Genomic DNA, 25,623 nt, shown 5'->3' on the forward strand with positions numbered 1-25,623 from the left:
CCATTCGTGCATTGGCGAGCAGGCAATAGCCACGTCCTCTGGAAGTGATGCCTGTGCTGACGAGTGAACAAAATGGGGCATTTCTCTGAACACAGCTCTCCTGCAGGCACAGCTGTGAGCCAGATGTACTACTGCTAAATGCCAGTTGACATTTGTTGGAGGCATTTGCCAGTCGTTTAGGGGTGGCTCAGCAGTAGAGTTGCTGCCTTACAGCGCCAGAGACCCGGGTTCAATCCTGACCACAGGTGCTGTCTGTAGTTTGTACATTCTCCCTGTGACCGGGTGCTCCGGTTTCCTCCACACTCCAAAGACCTACAGGTTTGGAGGTTAATTGGCTTTGCTAAAATTGTAAATTGTCCCTAGTGTGTACAGTCATAATGTTTGGGACAAAGACCCATCATTTTGAAACCAAAATGTATAAAAATGGCCTTTAATAAAATCTGACAATGTGCACTTTGACCACATGTGATTTTTTTAATTACAAATCTCAAATTGTGGAGTACTGAGGCAAATAAATAAATGATGGGTCTTTGTCCCAAACATTATGGAGGCTTGTCTCAAACATTAGGATAGCGCTAGTGCATGGCGCAGACTCATTGGGGCAATGGGCCTGTTTCCGTGCTGTATATCTAGTCTAAAATGTCAGTGGCACTCTCACGCCATCATGTGGTGATCACAAGTAGTGTTGCAAACCTGAAAACCACCGGATGGACCCGACCCGAAACGTCGTCTGTCAATTTCCCTCCACAGACGCTGCCTGACCTGCTGAGTTACTCCAGCTTTATGTGTCAATCGTTGGTTTAAGTCAACATCTGCGGTTCCTTCATCCTCAAAGCTTTTGTCCCCCCCACCTCTATCTTTCAATCTTCCAGCACTTTGATGGGTGACTGAAGCTGAGGAGTGGAGACATAAGAAACTGCAGATGCTGGAATTTTGTGCGAAACACAGCTGGAGTAACTCAACGGGTAAGGCAGCATCAGTGGAGGGAATGGACAGATAAAGCCTGCAGTTTCTGGAAAATCTGAAATTAAAAGGGAATGCTGGATGCACTCAATAGATCCGGCAGCATTCAAGGAGATAAAAGTGAGTTCATGTTGCTAAATGTTTAAGAAGGAACTGCAGATGCTGGAAAAAATCGAAGGTAGACAAAAATGCTGGAGAAACTCAGCGGGTGAGGCAGCATCTATGGAGCGAAGGAATAGGTGACGATTCGGGTCGAGACCATTCTTCAGATATGCAGAAGAGCTTCCAATCCTGGTCATAAGGAATAGGAGTAGAATTAGGCCATTCGGCCCATCAAGTCTACTCCACCATTCAATCATGGCTGCTCTTTCTCTCCCTCGCAACCACATTCTCCTTCTCTCTGGAACTCTCTGCCACAGAAGGTAGTTCAGGCCAGTTCATTGGCTGTATTTAAGAGGGAGTTAGATGTGGCCCTTGTGGCTAATGGGATCAGGGGGTATGGAGAGAAGGCAGGTACAGGATACTGAGTTGGATGATCACCCATGATCATATTGAATGGCGGTGCAGGCTCGAAGGGCCGAATGGCCTACTCCTGCACCTAATTTCTATGTTTCTAACCTCTAACACCTGTACTAACCAAGAATCTGTCTATCTCTGCCTTAAATATATCCACTGACTTGGCCTCCATGGTAAATAAGTCAGTAACCGTGTTCACCATTTTCCCCACTCTAAAGGCTGCAACAAGTAATGATTTCAATGTCCCATTCCCGTGGTGCATACGACCATTAAACTTTATCTGTTTATTTCTGTGTATATATATGGTCTATGCTATATAGACACACTGAACTGCTGTATTTATGCTTACAATACTCTTGTGCTGCAGCAAGCAGGAATTTCATTGTCCTATCTGGGACACATGACAATAAACTCTCTTGACTTGACCCACAAAACAACAAGATGGTCGCACAGAAGGAGGTAGCAAACCATCCTGGAACCCAAGGGCATGTGTAAAGTAAGGAGATGAGCAACTTATTTTTTTCCAATATACTTTATTCAGAATGAAAAAATATATACAAAACAAGAACAGTGCAGAAACTCTTCCGACACTCTCGGCCTCTGTACATTAATTAGTGTCACATGCGGTAGTGTTCACAAACAAACCATGGCCCCTTGCCACTCGTGTGCCCTCCTGGAGTAACACCCAATTCCACCGGACTGCCCCTCAATCGAGCACCAGCCCCTGAGAAAGGATGAGTTTGGATGAGCGGAGTTACGTTTTATCAGAATGTAGAAACAAGGAACTGCAGATGGTGGTTTATACCAAACATAGACACCCAGTGCTAGAGTATCTCAGCATGTTAGGCAACATCTCTGGAGGAAAAGGCGTGACATTTCGGGTCAGGGCTAAGAAGGGTCCTGATCCAAAACATCGCCCCTTTCTTCTCCAGAGATGGTGCCTGACCCGCTGAGTTACTCCAGCACTTTGTGTATTTTACTTTTTATCAGTGTTTCCTGCATGAGTGGATTGAGATTAAGGTCTGAGTGGAAAGCAAAGACTGGGCAGAGAATCTCCTGATTGTAGTGGGGTCAGATTTCCTCTCTGCAGGAAGGTCATTTCTAAAGGATGCACAAAGCGCGGGGAGGAAATCTTCCCATTGTAATTATCCAGTCAACATTCAGTCACCTAGAACACTGTAGGTGTCAAAGTCTTGCATTTAGAGAATGCCTCATTATTTCTCAAGGCACTCAACAGTCAGTGTCATACATCACAGCAGCAGGAAGTCACTCAGCCAGTTTAACCTGCCTCGATGAAAGGGTAGACAAAAGTGCTGGAGAAATTCAGCGGGTGCGGCAGCATATATGGAGCGAAGGAAATAGGTAACTTTTCGGGCCGAGTTCTCAATTCAAACACAGGACATGAGCCATTTAAAAAGAAAAAACATTTAAAAACACGCAAACTGTTCCCCCGCCACGCTGATTACACTGCGAGAGGCATAACTGAAGTCGGGTCGGGGTTACTGAAATGGCGGAAGTTACGCTCCGTTGCGTACTACACGTCAGTCCATTGGATTTTGCAGGAGTGGGCCATCTTGCTCCGATCTAAGATCTTTGGGGCTGAGTAATTTACTCCGACTGCCCACATTTGTCCCTATTAATTTGCAGAACAGTTATTGGAAACAATGCAGTCAATGAGATGAGATGGAGGTGATGCTTAATAATAGCATATTGGACTGCTAAATCAATTTATTTGAATAAGTATATTTATAGACCCATGCAAACAAAATATCTTCGTAAACAATAGAGTGGAGGGTAGTTATTTATGTGTAGGAAGAAACTGTAGATGCTGGTTTACACTGAAGGTAGACACAAAATGCTGCAGTAACTCAGCGGGACAGGCAGCATCTCTGGAGAGAAGGAAGAGTTATTTATGAATTGAGCACAGAATCAATCTTTGTCACTGGCAGCAGCGGGAATGACTGGGAATGTGCTTATTTGTTTCCGTTTCCGAAAACAGCTCTCTTCAAGTGCCTGTAGAACTAAGGAACTGCAGATGCTGGTTTACAAAAAAAGACAAAGTTCTGGTGTAACTCAGTAGGTTAGGCAGCATTCTGGAGAACATGATCCCAAAAAAGGATCTTAGCACGAAACATTGCCTCTCAATCTTCTCCAGCGTCACCCATTCCTTCTCAAGACTCTATCCCCATGGGTGAGGCCCTCACTCATGTCTCCTCGGTCGCCCGCAGCTCTGCCCTTGTTCCCCTGCCCCCCGGTCGCAACAGAGGCAGAGTCCCCCCTAGTCGTTTCCTTCCACCCCATCAGCCGTCGCCTTACAACACATAATCCTCCAACATTTCCACCACCTCCAACGGGATCCTACCACCAGCCATATTTCCCCATCTCCACCCCTTTCCGCCTTCGTTCCCTGCGTAACTTCCTGATTAACTCATCCCAAACCACCCCCTCTCCAGGTACCTTCCCCTGCAACCGCATAAGATGCAACACCTGCCCCTAAACCTCCTACCTCTACTCTGTCCAGGGACCCCGACAGTCCTATCAGGTTAGGCAGAGGTTTGCTTGCACCTCATCCAGCCTCCTTGTCTTGGAAGCTATTCAGTTAGCCCCTCTTCCGTGCGATTGTCCCATTGCCATCTTTCATTGAAAGAATTTTCCAATTTACAATTCCCATTGTGAAGGTTTGAGGTCACCTAACTCAGTACCGACTGTGATGGAAGAAAGGACATCCCAGGACTAAACTGGTGAACAATATGTCAGCTGCTGGAGTTATTAACCCAGCTCTCGGAGTTCTAAATAGTTTGTAATTCACTTTTATTCTGGCACTAGAATTGAAATCAGTGTACACTAAATGGTGTCAAACTAACCATCACACTATTTAGTCTGAAGAAGGGTTTCGGCCCGAAACGTCGCCTATTTCCTTCGCTCCATAGATGCTGCTGCACCCGCTGAGTTTCCCCAGCAATTTTGTGTACCTACACTATTTTAACAGTTCTGGTGAGTAAATGCACAAAGCTTCAAGCTTACTATTTGGTTTTCATTCACTTATGGAGATTTATTTTTAAAGAGAGAATCATAGATTATTTCCATCTCCTGCAGCAGGATTGAGGCATTTAGTAACTGTCGGCAATAGTATTTGGGACAGTCGGCACCTCTGGTTTATTGCCACTTATTCCACTTTGCGCGCAAAGTTCCCCTGTAGCTGCTTGCAGACATACAACAAGATGCTGATTAGACCAGAGTTCTGTGACACCATCACTCTGGAAAGAAATACTAGTGTGTAGGAAGGAATTGTAGATGCTGGTTTACACAAAATATAGACAAAATGCTGGAGCAACTCAGCGAGACACATATCATCTCTTGAGAGAAGGAATGGGCGATGTCTCAGGACGTGTCTGAAGAAGGGTATCGACCCAAAACGTCACCCATTCCTTCTCTCCAGAGATGATATCTGTCCCGCTGAGTTGCTCCAGCATTTTGTGTCTTTCATCAAAAGAAATACTAGCCTTGGGAAGAATACTGCTTGGATTTATCCTAATAACTTTTGGATTCCATGAGTTGCATTTATCAAAAAAGCTTACACAAACTAACATTCAGAAAGTTAAATGAGCCTTAATCAAAGTTTATGATAGGGTGGATGGAAATAATCACTCCTGGCTGAGGAATCTAGTGCTAAGATTTGAACCAAGGCTTTTCAACTAAAACTGAGTCCCATTCCCAATCTGATTTCAATATTATACATCTTGCAGAGGCAAAGCAAGAATTTCATTGTCCTATCTGGGACACATGACAATAAACTCTCTTCTTCAAGCAGTTCATCTCATGCCAAACATAGAGAAGTAAAGCATAGGAACAGGCCCTTTGGCTCAACATATCAGCACCCACCACGAGGTCAAATTATACTAATGTCACCAGGAATGGTGCATTGTTCCATGTTAGTACATAGGACAAGAAAACAACTCTTTTGATCTTTCAATTCCCTTCTGTTCATGTGAATGCTGAGGACTACAACATCCAGGTTCAGGAATAGCTGCTTCCCCACAGCATTCAGGCTATTAAACTCAACTGAAACAAAACTCTGAACATTAATAGACCATTATCTGTTTATTTCCACTTTATCTGCTTATTTATTCATGTGTGTATATATTTATATAATGGTATATGGACACACTGATCTGTTCCGTATTCATGCCTACAATATTCTGTTGTGCTGAAGTTAAGTAACAATTTCATTGTCCAAGGGGTTGGACAGGCTAGATGCAGGAAGATTGTTCCCGATGTTGGGGAAGTCCAGAACAAGGGGTCACAGTTTAAGGATAAGGGGGAAATCTTTTAGGACCGAGATGAGGAAAACATTTTTCACACAGAGAGTGGTGAATCTCTGGTATTCTCTGCCACAGAAGGTAGTTGAGGCCAGGTCATTGGCTATATTTAAGAGGGAGTTAGATGTGGCCCTTGTGGCTAAAGGGATCAGGGGGTATGGAGAGAAGGCAGGTACAGGATACTGAGTTGGATGATCAGCCATGATCATATTGAATGGCGGTGCAGGCTCGAAGGGCTGAATGGCCTACTCCTGCACCTATTTTCTATGTTTCTATCTGGGACACATGACAATAAACTCTCTTGAATCTTGAAATGTTGCTAAAATATTTGTTTCCACTGAAAATGTATTCCAGCCACCTGTCACTCTCCGTGTAAAAATCTAACTTGCCCCTGCCCATCTCATTTGAACTCATCATCTCCCCATCTCACCTGGAACCCATGCCCTCTGCTCTCTTACACACCTCCACCCCAAGACCAAGATTCTGACCATCTCCCCTACCTAGAACCATCACTTAGTTCGCACTGACAACAGGAAGAGTCTGGAAAGTACACATTAATAGAGAGGGATCGTGTACCGGATCAACCAAAATGTGCTGCAGTATGGATAGACTCTGGCAAATGCAGGGAGCACAAATTCACAGGAAACATTTAGCAAAGCATTGACAGACTGTGTAGGAGATCATCCTTCCAGGCTTTTCAGCATGTAAAAAAAAAGCATTGTTCATCCAAAAATATTATACTGCTGAGATCTAAACATTGCTTCACCCCCTTCTGTTGCTGCTTTGCTGGATGGTTTGCCTGTAATCTTTGTGGCAGGGTCTAATCTGTATGCAAACAGCAACGCAATGTCAATTGGGTAATGAGACACTGGGATTCATCCTCATTATTCTCCTCGTGTGCTTGGGTGAGTAGAGCGGGGAGAGACAGCACCGACCGAGGAAGCACAGCATCGATTACCCCAGTCGCCAGTTGTACTCTGCTACATCCCTGGTCATCGTATGCCCTCAGACGTCCAACACTGCAATTTCTTTTAATTAACTCTGATTGCATTTGAAGACCTGTCTTGATTCGGATCCTAAACACAGAATGCATTCCTTGGAGACCAAGGCTTCCAAATAGGATATCTCTGCTGAGCAACTTTTCCCACAGTGTGATTCTTTGCAGGTTTACCAGATGAAGGCAAGGTTTCCTTGTAGCTTTGGCTGGCTTAGGTGGGGAAGTACAGGAAATAAGAATCAAACGTTTGTTTCTTCCTTAATCAATCTGCATACCTCAACAATTCAATGTGCAGGAAGGAACTGCAGATGCTGGTTTACACCCAAGATAGGACACAAAATGCTGGACTAACAGTGGGACAGGCAGTATCTCTGACAAGAAGGAATGGGCGAAGTTTCTGGTCAAGACCCTTCTTTTTCTATTTTAGCTTTGAGTAAAACACAAAGTGCTGCAAGAACAGGCAGCATCTGTGGGGGGGGAAGGATAGATGATGCCTCGGGTTACGACCGTTTCTCAGAATGGCCAGACTTTGCCCTACCCCATCTTCTCTTTTCCAGCTTTCAATCCCCTTCATCAGTCTGAAGAAACCAGACACAAAGTGTTATCTTTTAATTGAGTCTGAAGAAGGGTTTCGGCCCGAAACGTCGCCTATTTCCTTCGCTCCATAGATGCTGCTGCACCCGCTGAGTTTCCCCAGCAATTTTGTGTACCTACAAAGTGTTATCTGTCCATTCCCTCCACAAACGCTGCCTAACCCACTGGGTTCCTCCAGCACTTTGTGTTTTTACTCTATGCAAGTTTGCAGATCAGGACTTTTTTTTTCTTTCAGGCAAGGACAACAGCCATTTACGATCAACATTGAGTTCAACAATGTCACGTCCTAATGACTTGCCCCATCTCATCAGACAGCAGCTGTAGATAATAATTCTACCATTCCCACTTCCAGTGTCAGTGGATCACCCTCTTCAAGCTGAACATGGTGTTGCCATCATCTTTTGGCCCACACTATCAGTCATCAATTGCTCCTGCCTTCCACCATCACACAACTTCCTTCTTTTCACCAATTAGTGTTTTAAACTGCTGGCTAGCAATGAGTGATATTATTAAATATAATCACCTGTTCTCCGAAAGCATTATACAAAAGCTCGAGAGCAAGAGAATGTCGGAGCCAATTCAATTCCGTGAAGGATTTAATGAGACTACTCCTGTTGTAGGAATTGTCAGTTTTAGTAGAATACATAGACAATGAATTTCTTTGTGTTAAACCTTTGTTCTCTTTTACACTGTGGCATCTTACTCAAGAGCACTAGCTCACATATAACTTTTCCCAAAGTTTATTTACTTTTGTCTTTCCTTTTCTGCAGATCCCATTCCATTTCGATCAACCAATTCATTTAAAATTATAATTATTAAATTATAACCAGCTGTATCAAAACCATTTATCTCTTTGCTCTTCTGCAGTCTTCCTTTCTATTTGGCTCCTGTGCAAATTTATTTTCCTTCCTATTTCACAGCATATCATACTCTAGGGAGAATATTCTGAAGGCCGAGTCTATTACCAAAGCCACACAGGCTGACATGTCATCTCTCTGGTTGCCATTTCACTTACACCTTTTATGCCCATCCCATCATATTATTTCATTATCATTGTTCAAGGAGGTAGCAATCAACCTTCTCCTTCAACCAGAAAGGGCTACATCTAATGGGATATTAACAATGCACATTTATATTAAACAGTGAATGTCTCCATAGATTGAGTGGTAAATTGTGAAATGCCAATCTTTGAACACACGAGAGCAGGAGTAGGCCATTCGGCCCCTCAAGCCTGCCTCACCTTTGAAGTCTGCTGGCCCCAAAGTCAAGTCAAATATACGCACAAGTATAGGCACAGTGGAAATCTTACTTGCAGTAGCATTACTGGCACAGAGACTCCGATAACACACTAAACATATTATACAAGACAGTAGAAAGAAATTTGTGCAAAAACAAGATATAAGCGCAAAAACACAATTAGAAAACAAGTCCATGATAGTGCAAGAAGTGGTCTGTAGCATTCAGTTGCCAAGATAGGTTCAGGGCTGTGGGGGTCAGTTCAAGAACCTGTTTTAGTAAAGTAGATCTTCCTGGACCGGGTGCTATAGACTCACACAAAACAGTCTATAGATCCATTTCCCAGATTTGTACATTAATTGTCCATTAAACTTTACCACAGAAATGTAATTCAGGTAATTAGCAAGTAGCCTTTTTAATGATGTGATAATTGTTACTGCACTGTTAGCCAACACTTCTTAAACCAAGGACAAGCTGTTTAATAAATGGCAGTGAATTGTTCATCAAGATTCAAGTATTTTAAAATCTATTACCCCATTCAATATTTGATTGTCTATTTCACATATTGTATCCAGTTTGACTCTATTCATTATTTCCTGCTCAGTCAATCCTTTCTCAGTCTCCAATTTTATCTCAGTCGATATACTATTGGTCCTTACATAGACTGTGGTCACACCTTACATTCTGGATGATTAACACCTTGGTGCAGAACAATAACAAACAGACTGGAGGTAGACACAATGTGCTGGAGTAACTCAGTGGGTCAGGCAGCATCTCTGGAGAAAAAGGATAGGTGACCTTTCAGGTCCTGAGTAATTCCAGCATTTGTGCCTATCTTTGGTATAAACCAGCATCTGCAGTTCCTAGTTTCTACAAAACAGACTGGTCCAGTCTGAAGAAGCCTCTAGACCTGAAACATCACCCATTCCTTTTCTGAAGAAGGGTTTCGGCCCAAAACGTTGCCTATTTCCTTCGCTCCATAGATGCTGCCGCACCTGCTGAGTTTCTCCAGCAATTTTGTCTACCTTCGATTTTCCAGCATCTGCAGTTCTTTCTTGAACATTGACCCATCATTCCTTTTCTCCAGGGATGCTTGCCTGTCCTGCTGAGTTATTCCAGCTTTTTGTGTCTATCTTTGGTGCAGGAAGATATTCCTCCACCACCAGTTTCATCTGCCCATCAATAACACATCCACACATTGACACCCCCCAACCCTCCCTTACTGCTCCCATCTGCCTACCAACCTTCCCTTCACTATCACCATTCTTTCTGATCAGATTCCAGAAACAGCTATCCGTTGTTATCTCCACTAATAACCTCGCAGTCTCTGTCACTATTCCCTCGTCCCTTCCCCAACCAGGTTCCTTACGTCTGGCAACTCCTCCTCACATGGATCCATGTATCACTTCCTAGCTCTTGCTCCACCCTTCTACCCTCTACTTTCTCAGTTCAAATGAAGGGTCTCAACCCAAAATGTTCTGCCCATTTCCCTCCACAGATGCTGCCTTCCCCCCGCCCTTTGAGACATAAGAGTTAACAATGTAGATGCTGAGAAAGTTTCTAACCTTGTGGGGCAGTCATGTTCGCAATCGTTTAGGATGGAGACAAGGAAGGAGACACTATTCACGAGTTCTGCATATCCACAAAATAATCTTCCGCAGAAAATGTAGAGAAATGTTGATTTTTACAGAGAAACTCACGCATGGTCATTTGACCACTTGGTCAGGTACGAACCTCATTCTATCAATAATCTCAGTTCAACAGTGGGGCAGCGCAGTGGCACAGCAGGAGAGTTGCTGCCTTACTGCTCAAGACCCAGGTTCAATCACAACTTTAGATGCTGTCCTTGCAGAGTTTGTAGATTCTTCCTGTGACCGCATGGGTTTTTTTTCCAGGAGCTCTAGTTTCCTCCCACATTCCAAAGCCGTATGGGTTTGTAGGTTAATTGACCTCTGTAAATTGCCCCTAGTGTGTAGGATGCCAGGGTGGGTAGCATAGAACTAGTGCGAACAGGAGATCAATGGTCAGCATTGACACAGTGGGCCAAAGGGCCTGAATTCACTGTGTCTCTAAACAAAACTAAAAAAAGCACTGAAAGGCAGGCCTTGTATGTAAGAAGGAACAGCAGGCAGATGCTGGTTTAAACTGAAGATAGACACAAACAGCTGGAGTAACTCAGCGGGACAGGCAGCATCTCTGGAGAGAAGGAATGGGTGACGTTTATGGGTCAAGACCCTTCTTCAGACGGTCTCGACCCGAAACAGCACCCATTCCTTCTCTCCAGAGATGCTGCCTGTCCTGCTGAGTTACTCCAGCTTTTTGTGTCTAGGCCTTGTTATGTATTGGGTGTCAACTAACAAAGTTGCAACACAGGACTGCATGGTTGTCACACGACAATAAACTGCGTGCAATAGACCAACCGATCAGATGAAGGATCTGTAGCACTCCGAGATCTAGGGCGGAGGACAATTGGCCAATGGATGAGGTGGGTCCAACAAAACCCTAAATGAAAGCAAGACCCAGGATCAAAGTGTTCACGACAAGGCTGAGGCATTTATTACCATATTCAGCCAGAGGTATCCAGTGGGACGGCCCATTTAGTTGATGGCCACGTGTACCAAGGTACAGTAAAAGCTTTTGTTGCATGCTAACCAGTCAGTGGAAAGACAATACGTGATTACAATCGAGCCGTCCACAGTTTACAGATACAGGATAAAGGGCACAACGTTTAGTGCAAGATAAAGTCCAGTAAAGTCCGATTAAAGATAGTCCGAGGGTCTTCAATGAGGTAGATAGTAGCTCAGGACCACTTTCAGTTGCTGGTACACAATTCCAACCAGAAGAATACAGGAGGCTACACAGAATGGTGGACTCAGCACAGACCATCACGGGCACAGCCTTCCCCACCATCGAAATCTTCCACACGAGCTGCTGTCTCAGGAAGGTGGCATCTAACTAAGGATCCACGCCATGCCCTCTTCTCATTTCTAATATCCGGGTGAGTACAGGAGCCTGATGGAGAAGGATTATCCTTCTCTATCTTTCAGTCTGAGGAAGGGTTCTGACCCAAAACGTCACCATTCTTTTTCTGCAGAGATCGCTGCCTGACTCACGGAGTTACTTCAGCATTTTGTGTCTATCTATAGTATAAACCAGCATCTCTAGTTCCTTCCTACAGGAGCCTGATGTTCCACACCAACAGGTTCAGGAGAGCCTAGGTGACTGTATTACATTTGAAGGTAGACAAAAATGCTGGAGAAGCTCAGCAGGTGAGGCAGCATCTATGGAGCGAAGGAATAGGTGACGTTTCGGGTCAAGACCCTTCTAAACATCGCCTATTTCCTTCGCTCCATAGATGCTGCCTCACCCGCTGAGTTTCTCCAGCATTTTTGACTACCTTCGATTTTCCAGCATCTGCAGTTCCTTCTTAGTATTACATTTGAACATCTTTTATAATTGATAGACTCGAAGAAAAGTTTTGACCCAATGCTTTCATTCCATCCCTCCATATCCAGCCATAACGCATTAGTCCATAACTCCTTATACTCAAAAACAGAAGTATTTGTTCAATACCTGTGACTTTGTTTTGTCATCATTTAAATTCCTGCCTAAGGGCAAAGAGTAGAATTTCTGAAATGTCTAGAAAATAAAGTTTTTGTTCATGGAGCACTCTGTCCAACAAGAAGAAAATATTCTGAGTCCTCTCCTGGGGGGGGATTGAAGCGAGGCAGTGGAATTTGGGGAACAGCGATCATAATATCATCAGATTTGGAATAACAATAAACGAGGGCAGCGAATGCTTAAGAGAGTTGCAAGGGATCCTGTAAAACTGGATTTGGAGTCAAAGTATGTGTGCGGGTGTGGTCACCCAACTAAAGGAAGCAGCAGTAAGACTGCAGCATAGATAGAGAGAATAAACAAAGGTGGACAAAAATGCTGGAGAAACTCAGCGGGTGAGGCAGTATCTATGGAGCGAAGGAATAGGTGACGTTTCGGGTGGAGACCCTCTTCAGACGTGAACAAACAAAGGATCACTAAATTGGGACTGCAGGTTTGTGGTATGAGGAGACTAGGTCTATACTCATCAATGCAGGAGAAAGGTGATAACACTAAAACATATACAATTCTTAAGTGGCTGTGGAACTAAGAATCAGTCTTCAAATAAGAAGTTGCACATTTAGAGTCACTACTTTCTTGGGATCTTTCTCATCATCTCTCCATTCCCAGTCCCCCTCCCCCCTACCTTACGACTACTCCTCCCCCGCCAACTTCCCCTTTACCCCCCGATACTCCTCTCCCACTTCCCTATTGCACAACCCCTGTACACTCTTCCACCCCCTTTTTCCTCCAGTCCCCAACCAGCACTTCTCTCCAATGCCCCCTCTCCTACTTCACCCCCCCCCCCCCAATTCTCTACACTTGCACAGTGACGTGCGGAGTTTGCACGTTCTCCCTGTGACTGCATGTGGTTTCTCCAAGTCCTTCGGTTTCCTCCCATGTCCCATAGACGCGGAGTGTGGATTAATTGGCTTCTGTAAATTGCGTCGGATAGAACAATTGTACAGGTGATTGATGCTCAGGTAAACACAAAATGCTGGAGTAACTCAGCGGGTGAGGCAGCATCTCTGGTGAGAAGGAATGGGTGACGTTTCGGATCGAGACCCTTCTTCAGACTGATGTCAGGGGAGGGGGTGGGACAGAGATAGAATGTAGTCAGAGACAATAAGACTGGTGGGAGAACTGGGAAGGGGATGGAGAGAGAAAGCAAGGGCTATTTGAAGTTAGAGAAGTCAATGTTCATACTGCTGGGGTGTAAGCGACTCAAGCGAATGATGAGGTGCTGTTCCTCCAATTCGCTGCGGGCCTCAGTCTGACAATGGAGGAGGCCCAGAACAGAAAGGTCAGATTGGGAATGGGAGTTAAAGTGCTGAGCAACCAGGAGATCAGGTAGGTTAAGGCTGACTGAGCGGAGGTGTTCAGCGAAACGATCGCCTAGCCTGCGCTTGGTCTCGCTGATGTACAGGAGTTGACACGTGGAACAGCGGATACAGTAGATGAGGTCGGAGGAGGTGCAAGTGAACCTCTGCCTCATCTGAAAAGACAGTCGGGGTCCTTGGATGGAGTCGAGGGGTGAGGTAGTGAGAGCCTCATCCATAATGGAAGAGGAGAACGCCCGTTTCCTAAAGAATTTGATCATCTCCGATGCCCTGGAATGGAAAACTTCATCCTGGGCGCACATGCGGTGTAGACGGAGGAATTGGGAGTGGGGATAGAGTCTTTACAGGAAGCAGGATGGGAAGAAGTGCTCAGCATGGATTCTGTGTACAAAGGGCCTGTTTCCACACACTGTTTAAATTAAAAAACTCTCACTAACCAACCTTTCCCCTCCACTCGTTCACCCAGTCTCTCCCATCACTCTCTTGCAACCTCCTCACTTCACTCCCTACCCCTCCTCCTCACTCTCCTCCCCCACTCACTCTCCCCTCATCCACCTCCTTCTCCCTCACTCCTCTCACTCCCACTCTCTTACTCAAGCACTCCCCACACACTCTTTACCCTTCTACTCACTCCCCCTATTCTCACTCACCCTGTTCTTCCCTCACTCACCCTCCCCCCCCCCCCTCAATTCTCAGCCCACATACCCCTTCCCCCACTCTTCTTCCCCTCCCCAGCCCATGCTCATGTTACTCCCCCACTCTCAGCCCAGCCCTACTTTCCTTCCTCCGGCCTCACTCTCCTTACACTACTCCTCCGTCAGCCCCTCCCTCCCTCCCTCCTCACCCATCCCATTCCCTCTCCCCCTCCATTCACACTCTCCATCCACCCTCCATCACCCCCACACCTCACTCCCCCTTCCTCTCCCCTACCCCCCTCGCTCAATTCTCCACATCCCCATCCCTCCACCACCCTCTCCCTACTCACTCCCTTCTTCTCTTACAATTCCCCTTTGTCACTCCCCCACCTCCAGCACGCTCCCTCTCCCTCACTCCCACTCCTCACACAGCCCTCATTCCCTCCTCCCCTCGCCTCATTGTCTTCCCCCTCCCTTCACACTCCTCGCTCCGCCCACACTCACTCTCCTCTCATTGTCTTCCCCATCTTTGGTCGTCCTTCTCTCCCCTCACCCTTCATTCTTCTCTCACCATCTCCCCTCCCCTGCCCTCATTCTCCCCTCCCCATCTCCTCATTCCCCTCCCTCACCCCCTATCCTCATTCCCCCCTCCCTCACCCCCTCTCCTCATTCTCCCCTCCCTCTCACCTTCTCCTCATTCTCCCCTCCCTCTCACCTTCTCCCCTCCCTCACCCCCTCTCCTCATTCTCCCCTCCCTCACACCCCTCTCCTCATTCTCCCCTCCCCTCACACAACCCCTCTCCTCATTCTCCCTCCCTCACCCCCATCTCCTCATTCTCCCCTTCCCTCGCGCTCTTCTCACTCATTCTCCCCTCCTCCACCCCCGTCCCTCACCCCCTCCTCCTCATTCTCCCCTCTCACCCTCACCCCCGCTCCTCATTCTCCACTCCCTCGTCCCCCTCTCCTCCTCATTCCGCCTTATCCCCCCCCTCACCTTCTCCTCAGTGCCCCCTCACGCTCACCCCTCTCCTCATTCTCTGCCCTCCCTCACCTCATCCCTCCCCCGTCCCTCACCCCCTCTCCTCATCTCTTCTCCCCTCCCTCTCCTCATTCTCCCCTCCCTCACCCCCTCTCCTCATTCTCCCCTCCCTCACCCCCTCTCCTCATTCTCCCCTCCCTCACCTCATTCCCCCCTCCCTCACCCCCTCTCCTCATTCTCCCCTCCCTCACCCCCTCTCCTCATTCCCCCCTCCCTCACCCCATCTCCTCATTCCCCCCTCCCTCACCCCCTCTCCTCATTCTCCCCTCCCTCTCCCCTCCCTCACCCCCTCTCCTCATTCTCCGTCCCTCTCCTCATTCTCCCCTCCCTCTCACCTTCTCCTCATTCTCCCCTCCCTCACCCCCTCCTCATTCTCCCCTCCCTCACCCCCTCTCCTCATTCTCCCCTCACCTCATTCTCCCCTACCTCACCCCCTCTCCTCATTCTCCCCTCCCTCACCCCCTCTCCTCATTCTCCCCTCCCTCACCCCCTCTCCTCATTCTCCCCTCCCTCTCACCTTCTCCTCATTCTCCCCTCCCTCACCCCCTCCCTCACCCCCTCTCCTCATTCTCCCCTCCCTCTCCCCCTCTCCTCATTCTCCCTTATCCCCCCCCTCACCTTCTCCTCATTCCCCCCTCCCTCACCCCCTCTCCTCATTCTCCCTCCTCAGCCCCCTCTCCTCATTCTCCCCTCCCTCACCTCATGCCCCCCTCCCTCACACCCGCTCTCCTCATTCTCCCTCCTTCCCTCACCGCATTCTCCCCTCCCTCACCCCATCGCCTCATTCTCCCCGCCCTCACCCCTCTCCTCATTAGCTCCCTCCCTCACACACCCCTCTCCTCATTCCTCCCCATCCTCAGCCTCATGCCCCCCTCCCTCAACCCCCTCTCCTCATTCTCCCCTCCCTCAACCTCATTCCTCGTCTCCCTGCCCTCACCCCCTCTCTCTCATTCTTCCCCTCCATCACCCCCTCTCCTCATTCCCCCCCTCCCTCACCCCATCTCCTCATTCTCCCCTACCCTCCACCCCTCTCCTCATTCTCCCTCCCTCACCCCACCCCCTCTCCTCATTCCCCCCTCCCTCACCCCATCTCCTCATTCTCCCCTCCCTCACCCCCTCTCCTCATTCTCCCCTCCCTCTCACCCTCTCCTCATTCTCCCCTCCCTCTCCTCATTCTCCCCTCCCTCACCCCCTCTCCTCATTCTCCCCTCCCTCACCCCCTCTCCTCATTCTCCCCTCCCTCTCACCTTCTCCTCATTCTCCCCCCTCACAGCCCAAATTCTCCCCTCCCCCTCTCCCCAAGCTGCCCACGTTCTCCCCTCACCCACTATCTCCTCATTCTCCCCTTCCCCACTCTCTCCCCCTTCACACTGCCCTCCATCCTCTCTCTCCCTCCCTCCCTCCTCTATCTCCCCCTCCTCACCCTCTCCACTCCCCGCCCCTCCCCCCACTCCCGCAGTCCCGGGGCCGCGCATGCGCCCGCTCTCTTTCTCTCTCTCTCCCCCCCCCCCCCCCTCCTCACTTACCGGCGGCTCTTTGTTCCGTTGGTCCCGCGCGCGGCGCCTCCTCCTCAGGTAACGCGCGCCGCTGCTGCCGCCCGCCCGCTTCCCGCCCGGCCCGCGCTTCCCGCCCTCCTGGCCAACCGCCCGCGCGGAGCCACCAACGGCCGCCCGGGCTCCGGCTGCGCGGGTTCGCGTCCCCGATCCCCGATCCGCCCGGACGAGCGACCGAACGCCTCATTGTCCGAAACGGAGAGCGCCCGGCAGGCCCCGCCGCCCCATATGGTGGCGCATCCGGACTAAAATTAATTAGTTTTATATATTGCGATTAATTCAAAATATATTGTTTAGCCGGGTGTGGATTGCGAGCGGGGCTGCGGGCTGCTGATCGCATCGCTGTCTTGTTCTTTGGCTGCCTCTGCCTGCTCGCCACTGAACAAAGCATTGCACACTGCTCTCTGCACAGACAGCTGCTCTTTGCAATTTAAAAGGCTGAAAAAAAGTTTTTTTAATATTGTGTTTTTGGCAAAACCTGTAAATATCCCTTGAACACAATTCTGCAAATTTTCGCTGCCCGAGATTGATTTTTTAATCGTGTAATTTTATAGATATCTAAAAATCATGTGCGTGATATACAGTTTTCTTCTGTGTTTTCTCTTCTCCCGATGCAAAATACAAATAGTTGTTTAGAAGTTTTGTTATGATGCAATTTTGCACGATACCCCGCTCCTCAGATATGACAAATTGTTAAATATTTTACTGATATTCCTCTGACTTCAGAGGTCAGGGTTGTTCTGTTTATCAATCGTGGGATTTAGAGATGTTGGGGCTTGCTGTATTTTAAGGATGTGGGAGTTTTGGAAAGGTTTTCAATTAAATTGTACCCTTGCTTGAAACATTTGTGTTTCTGCTCCCCTCCCCAAGAAAAAAAAAACCTTATCCTGCTGCTCAGATAAATACATTTGGTAGTTGTGACCTTGTGAAATGTTTAAAGTTCCTAAAGAAATTGCTTCAGGACCGATCCCGTTCAGCTAAGGTATCCGTTTCCCACCAGGAGAGGTGTTTAATTCTCCTGCTCACCAAATGGTCTGATGGAAAGAGGTTGGAAAGCAGATCTTTCTTTGTAAAGCTTTGTTGGGTGGTAGTGAAGGAAATGACTGATGTTTTGGTGGATGCAGTGGTTCCAGTTGTGTTACCAATATAGTCTGAGTCATACAGCACGGGAAAAAGGCCCTTCGCCCCAACTTGCCCATGCTGACCAAGATGCGCCATCTACGTTAGTCCCACCTGCTTGCGTTTGGCCCATATCCCTCTAAACCTTAGATAGACACAAAATGCTGGAGTAACTCAGCGGGACAGGCAGCATCTCTGGAGAGAAGGAATGGGTGACGTTTCGGTTGGAGACCCTTTGTCTCGACCAAAAATGTCGCCCATTCCTTCTCTCCAGAGATGCTGCCCGTCCCGCAGAGTTACTTCAGCATTTTGTGTTTATGTTCGGTTAAACCAGCATCTGCAGTTCCTTCACACACAAAGGAATAGGTGACTTTTTCCCACACGTGTGCCTGTCCAAATGGCTTTTTGGGAGAGTCTAGGACAGGGGGCACAACCTCAGAATAAAAGGGCATACCTTTAGAATGGAGATGAGGAGAAATGTCTTTAGCCTGAAGGTGAAGAATCTGTGGAATTCATTGCCACAGGCGGCTGTGGAGGATAGGTCATTGGGTATTTTTAAAGACGAGATTGATAGGTTCTTGATTAATAAGGGCACCAAAGGTTACAGGGAGAAGGCAGGAGAATGGGGTTGAAGGAAAAATAGATGAGCCATGATATGGTGAAGCAGATTTGATGGGCCAAATGGCCTAATTCTGCTCCTGTGTCTTGTGGCCTTTTAAATGTTATAGTACTTCCATCAACCACATCCTCTGGCAACTCGTTCCATATACTCACCACAGTGAAACAGTTGCCCCTCAGGTTCCTATTAAATTTTTCCCATCTCATCATAAACCTGTGCCCTCATGTTCTTAATTTCCTTATCCTGGTGGAAATCTTCGGTGTATTCACCCTATCTATCCCCCTCATTATTTTATGCACCTCTATAAGGGTTTCCCATGGAGATGATGAGAAAGCCGGGAATAGTTATTTAAAAAATTATTTATTTAGGTTTTTTCCTCAGAAGGTGTGTATTTGTGTAGATGGGCAGAGAGATTCTCTCTGTGAGATGATAGTTGACGGGCTGTTTGACTGGGGCAGGGATCACCACTGAGCCAACACTGTCAGTCACTAGCTGAAGATGGGACGTGCTCAGCATATCAAGCAGCATCTGTGGAGAGAGGAAAAACACAGTTAACATTGCACATCAAAGGCAGTTCATCGGAACACGCAGTCTGGGGGTTTAACACCGTAAGCACATTCATAGCCAGGGATAGAACTAAAGGAAAGATGAGCAAGGTCAGGAATGGGAACCAACAGCAACTTCCTTGCGATGGAACATCTCGGTCCTTTGCTGGTCCTCACTAGTCACGGCCTCCCTGGTCAGTAGTACCTCGTGCACTGTTTGCCTCTGCAAGTCCTCAGTTCTTTTTAAACTTAAGATGAAAAGGACACAGCCTCCAGCGATACTGCTAGTTCTGCTCTGGGAAGTTGGTATTGGACGTGATTTTCAATCATCCAGTCGGCACTTAAAAAAGTGTAGGAAGGAACTGCAGATGCTGGTTTACACCAAAGATAGACAGTTACACAGTGGGTCAGGAAGCATCTCTCGAGAAAAGGAATAGGTGACGTTTTGGGTTGAGACCCTTCTTCGGACTTCTCACTCTGAAGAGGGCTCTCAACCCAAATCGTCACCTATTCCTTTTCTCCAGAGATGTTGCCTGAGTTACTGCAGCACTTTATGTTTATCTTCAGCATTTTAAAAATCCAATGTGTTTCAGAGCTGAGATCACGGGCGGCTAATGCGATATTCAGTTGTTCCCGGAGTCAATTCTGTAAAAAGATTACTTCTGTTGCAAATGGTTAAAAAGCCGAGGAAGTTGCTGCCAGCTTGCCTTCTTTCAACGTAGGCTTGGTTTACACTAAGAGGAACAATGCAGCTCAGAGGTCACACGGGTCAATACCAGAGCAGTCTGTCTCTCGGATCAGCCAGCCCTCTTAGCGTGAGTTTTATCTTGGCAGATGGACCATTAATTGGGGGAGACTCGAAGGGAGGATAGTCTTTTGAATTATTCAGCTTGCTAATTCTCAGCGGGACTCGAGTAGATGTGCGCTCCTCCCCTTCCCTCTCCCACCGAGTCCTCACTGCAGTTATCAGCCTATTCCATTAAGGGTGTCAAGGGTTAAGAGGAGAAGGCAGGGGGACGGGGTTGAGAGGGAATGATGGATCAGCCATGATGGAATGGCGGGGTAGACTCGATGGGCCAAATGGCTCCCACGTCGGCTCCTATGACATGAACATGAGATCTGACTCGGGCGGAGATACAACATGCTTGGATACAACGTGTACGAAAGAACTACAGATGCAGGTTTAAATCGAAGGTAGACACAAATCGAAGGTAGACAGTCTGAAGAAGGATCTCGACCCGAAACATCACCCATTTCTTCTCTCCAGAGATGCTGCCTGACCCGCTGAGTTACTCCAGCATTTTGTGTCATGTTCGGATACAGCTGTGCTCCCTGCCCACGGCAGATAGAATGATCTTTGCTTTGCCCCTACTGCTCTGCAACGTAACTCCCCCACTTGGCCATCACCCTGGGGCTGGAAGCTGGAAGGAGACTTTGTGCAAATACCTCTTCGTCCCCCCCCCCCTGGGAGAGGGGAAAGGGGCAACATCTGCAGAGTGAGATAGTGCCATGACTCCGGGCAGTCCTATGCTGGCTGCACAACAATGTAGCACGTGACTGTTCTGTAGGATTTTACATTTGAAATCCTCAGTTTAATTTCCTCAGTTCACTTTAGTTCATTGTCATGTGTACAGTGAAAAGCTTTTATTACATGCTATCCAGTCTGCGGAAAGACAATTGTGTAGGAAACTTGTGAGTTTATTTTTTATTCTGTTTCCATTGGCACATAGAACATTATCTGAAATGCCAGGCAGCACATTGAGGTCTGAGTTAGTAAACCAAATAACTTAGGGTGGCGCAGTGGCCGAGTTACTGCCTCCCAGCGCCAGAGACCCAGGTTCAACCCTGACCTCGGCTGCTGTCTGTGTGGAGCTTGCACTTTCTCCCTATGACCGCATGGGGTTTCTCCTGGTGTTCCAGTTTCCACTCACATCCCAAAGTGGTGCAGGTTTGTAGGTTAATTGCCTTCTGTAAAATTGTCCCCAGTGTGTAGGATAAAACTAATATACCTGTGATCACGGATCGGCATGAACTTGGTGGGCTGAAGGGCCTGTTTCCAATCTGTATCTCTAAAATAAACTAAACGAACCACTTTTTCCCATTCCCTTCGTTCCTACAACATCCTCCAGTCTGTCAACTTCCAGTCTGTCACTTACAGTGTGACCTTCTTCCAAGACCCTCTCTCTTCCCCCCCCCTCTCCCTCTCCCTTCCCCTCGCCCCTCCCCCTCCCTTCCCCCCCTCCCTCTCCCCCTCCCTCCCTCGCTCTGTGTCTCTCTCTTGCTTTCTCTCTCTTGCTTTCTCTCTCTCTCTCTCTGTCTCTCTATATATCTCTCTCTGTGTCTCTCTATGTCTCCCTCTGTCTCGCTCACTCTCTCTCTCCCCTCTCTCTGTAACTCTCCCTGTGTATCTCCCTCTCTTTTTCTCTCCCTCTCTTTTTCTCTCCCTCTCTTTTTCTCTCCCTGTCTCTGTCTCTCCCTGTGTCTGTCTCTCCCTGTCTCCTTCTCTCCCTGTCTGTCTCTTTATTTGCATGTTTCTTTCTGTCTGTGTGTCTCTCTCTTTCCCTGCCTGTCTCTCTCCTCCTCTCTTTCTCTCGCTCTCCGTGATTGTGATGAAGAGTTGCTGGATCATTGTTTCCAAGCTCACGCTGATTGAACCTGTTTCAGTTTGATGCATAGATAATTAGCCATCCTGTGGTGGTGGGAATAATAAATTAAGTTTTAAGCCCTGTTTTTGGGTGATGGAAAGGACTTGTGTTGCCCACATACATCACAGCAGCTGCACCTTCCATAGTAACGTCTGCTAATCATTCAAAATCATCTTTAATACTTACAAAAGACAATGCCAATGAAGTAATAATTCACAAAGAAGGTGAAAGAACACAGAATAGAGAAAGGGTTGAAGTTGGACACAAAATGCTGGAGTAATTCAGCGGGACGGGCAGCATCTCTGTTGAGAAGGAATGGGACATGTTTTGGGTCGAGCCTCTTCAGGTTGAAGTTCAGTCTGAAAAAGGGTCTCGACCTGAAAAGTCACCCATTCCTCCTCTCCAGAGATGCTGCCCGTTCCACTGAGTTACTCCAGCATTTTGTGTCTATCTTCGGTTTAAACCAGCATCTGCAGTTCCTTCCTGCACATAGAGAAAAGGACTGTGGGAAGATGATGGCTCTGGGCAAGGTCTCACTTGCTCAGTGGATGCAATTGGCTCAACGGTTGGGGAGGCTGTATCCCAAGAGACTGCTGTGTGCCACGTAAAAATAGAATATAGATCAAAGAGCTGTACAGCACAGGGACAGGCCCTTTGGCCCACAATGTCTGTGCCAAACACAATGCCAACATAAACAGATCTTTGCCTGTACATGATCCACATCCCTCCATTCCCTGCATATCCATGTGCTATCCCGAAACCTCTTAAATGCCACTATCTGCCTCCACTACCACGCCAGGTAGTGTGTTCCAGGCACCCACCACTCTGTAAAAAATAAATGCCCCCCATGCATCACTTTAGAGACATAGCGCTGAAACAGGCTCTTTGGCCCACCAAGTCCGCGCCGACCAGCGATCACCTTGTACACTAACACTATCTTACATAAGCGGGACAATTTACATTTTTTTAACTAAAGCCAATTAACCCACGCACCGGTACATCTTCGGTGTGTGGGAGGAAACCAGAGCTCCCAGAGAAAACCCACACGGTCACAGGCTAATGTACAAACTCCGTACAGACAGCGTCGTGGTCAGGGTCGAACCCGAGTCTTTGGAACTGTGTGGCAGCAGCTCTACCGCTGCCCCACTATGCTGCCCCCATCGCCTCTCAATTTTGTCCCTCACACCTTAAACCTCCAAGTGTCTGCCTCCCTTTTTCTTATGTGTGTGACAATAGTAAAAAGATGAAATCTCGCTCTATTTCTAATAAGATGGAAGTGTTCATAAATCAAAGCCTATAGGTTGATCGTAAGCCGGAGAGCTGCTGGATCCTTGCTGGATCAGAATTCTTCTGAGAGCAAGAATGTTTCAGCTCCGCGGAGAGGTTGTACAGACTTGGGTTGTTTATTCTGGAACGTCGGAGGCTGAAGGGAGATTTGATGGAAGTATATAGAATGATGAGAGGCATAGATAGGGTAGACAGTCAGAGTCTTTTTCTCCAGGGTGGAAATGTCCAGCACTAGAGGGCATAGCTATAAGGTGAGGGGGGGAAAGTTTAATGGAGATATGCGGGGTAAGTTATTTTTACAGAGAGTGGTGGGGGCCTGGAACAGGCTGCCAAAGGTGATGGTGGAGCCAGGTGCGATAGTGGCATTTGAGGTTGTTGGATAGGTACCCAGACGTGGCGTCGAAGGACGAGAAGCCGAAGCAAAGAAGTGGAAGCCAAATAACCAAATAACCAAATAACCGAAAGCGTACGAAGCCGCAACGCCAACTAACCAAAAGAGTGGGAAGCCTAAAAGCAAAAGAACCGAAAGGCTGCGTCACTTAAAAGCAAACTCACCAAATGGCAGCTCCACAGAAACGCCATCTACCCGAGACCATTCTTCAGACCTGAAGACTGAGTCTGAAGAGTCTCGACCCGAAACGCCACGCATTCCTTCTCTCCAGAGATGCTGCCTGTTCCGCTGAGTTACTCCAGCACTTTGTGTCCATCTTTAGTTAAAACAGTTTATAGATTATCTGGTGTTATGTGTGTGGGAGCTTGTGTGCTTTCCGCAGGCAACCAGACGGTAATAAATGAAACGTGCTTCTTGTTGTCATGGGGGGCGGGGGGCGGGGGGAGTGGGAGGAGATACAATTGTTCGTTGTCATGCACACTCGCCATCGGCCCGCCAGGGAATGTGTGACCCCCATGTTTTAAATGCGATTTACTATGCCCCGAGCCGTCTGTCCCCACGGCCGGGGTGGGGGTGAATCATCCGGTGTGGGTGTCAGGGTCCGGGGTTCGGAGGGGGGGGGGGGGGAATCACCCTGGTGTGGGGGTTTGGGTCCGATGGCGGTGCATCGCGGTCAGTGACTGGGTGGGCGGAGGGCCCAGCCTGTCCCACACCTCCGCTCACCCGGCACAGTGTGGCCGCAAGGGGGAGACGAGGCTGTCCCGAGGAATGGGGGCTGCCCCGAGGGATGCGCACCTTCGGCCGCTTACAACTTGGTGCTTGGGTTCAGATTGCCCAGTCGCCTATGGCTCGTGTGGGAAAATGACCCCCACCCTCCCAACTCCACCTGCCAGTGATGAGATGGACGCGGGGGTCTGGACCAATCGCTGACAAGTCCCCCCCCCCCCGGCAACGTCATGTCCGTTGTTTAACTTTTCTGTTGAGCGGCATTCAGTTCGTTGGCTTGTTGGCGGCTCAGCCTTTCGGGTAGGTGGTGTTTCGGCAGAGCGACCATTCGGTGATTTTGCTTTTAGGCAACGCAGCCTTTCGGTTAGTTGGCTTTTAGGCGTCCCGTCCTTTCGGTTAGTTGGAGTTTTGGCTTTGTACGCTTTCGGTTATTTGGCGTTTCGGCTAAGTTTCCATTCGGTTATTTGGCTTCCACTTCTTTGCTTTGGCTTCTAGTCCTTCGACGCCACGTCAGCACACGGTTGGATAAGCACATGGATACGCAGGCAATAGAGAGATATGCATCATGGACAGGCAGATGAGATCAGTTTTACGTGGCATCATGCTCAGCACAAACATTGTGGGCTGAAGGGCTTGTTCCTGTGCCTGTTTGCTAGTCTATCTTCTATACATTTATGTTAATTCAAGAATATATATTTAAATTAATAATTGCCAAGTGTTTTGTGTTTAAAAGCATGTCAGTGTCTGTCTTTATGCTCCTTGCGTCCCCTCCCATCCTTCATCTGATCCAGTGGTTTGCAAACCACGGGCCGCATGTGACTCATTGCAGTCTAAAGAACATCCTGTTGAAACGCTCTAATGGATCAAGAGTTGAAACAGTTTAATTGTCATGTGTACCAGTCACGGAACCATTACATTCGTACTTGCTGCAGTTTCAAAAGCCCGTTAACTCAATAACAAATCGATAAATATACAATAATTGTGATTATAATAAATTAATCAACATCAGTAACCATTTAATAACCAATAACCATCATCACTACTAGAGTTGGTGCTTCACAACACCAGAGACCCAGGTTTGATCCTGACCACGGACACACGTCTGTGTGTGTGGAGTTTGCACGTTCTCCCTGTGACTGAGTGAGTTTCTTCCGGGTGCTCCAGTTTCCTCCTACATCCCGAAAGACGAGTAGTGGGTTTGGAGGTTAATTGGCCCTCTGTAAATTGCTCCCAGTTGGTAGAGAGTGGATGAGAAAATGCGATAATGTAGAACTATTTCCTCGTAGAACGGGTGCTCGATGGGCTGGGAACACCTTGGTCAAGAGTTCATTGTTATATACTGGACTGCCGTGTGGGGTCCAATCTGCTGTTAACAACATCAGTGTTTGAGGGTGCAGAGAACCCTGCATGGTGTGTCACGGTGGCGCAGCGGTAGAGTTGCTGCCTTACAGCGCCAGAGACCCGGGTTTGATCTTGACTATGGGTGCTGTCTATGGAGATTG

General features: G+C 47.8%; 1 protein-coding gene across 4 annotated transcripts in view; it reads left to right on the top strand.

Annotated features, from left to right (window-relative positions):
- The first annotated feature begins 16,746 nt into the window (after positions 1-16,746).
- smarca4 (SWI/SNF related, matrix associated, actin dependent regulator of chromatin, subfamily a, member 4) overlaps positions 16,747-25,623 on the top strand; it is a 93,283-nt gene continuing 84,406 nt past the window's right edge. For 2 of the 4 annotated variants that reach the window (XM_033050924.1, XM_033050925.1), the window contains exon 1: positions 16,747-16,810. The gene's annotated coding sequence lies outside the window, so the exon portion shown is untranslated. The remainder of the gene's footprint in view (positions 16,811-25,623) is intronic. The other 2 variants (XM_033050926.1, XM_033050927.1) reach the window with 2 other exon arrangements.

The sequence above is a fragment of the Amblyraja radiata genome, chromosome 35, assembly GCF_010909765.2.
Source record: "Amblyraja radiata isolate CabotCenter1 chromosome 35, sAmbRad1.1.pri, whole genome shotgun sequence".
NCBI classification, from domain to species: Eukaryota; Metazoa; Chordata; class Chondrichthyes; order Rajiformes; family Rajidae; genus Amblyraja; species Amblyraja radiata.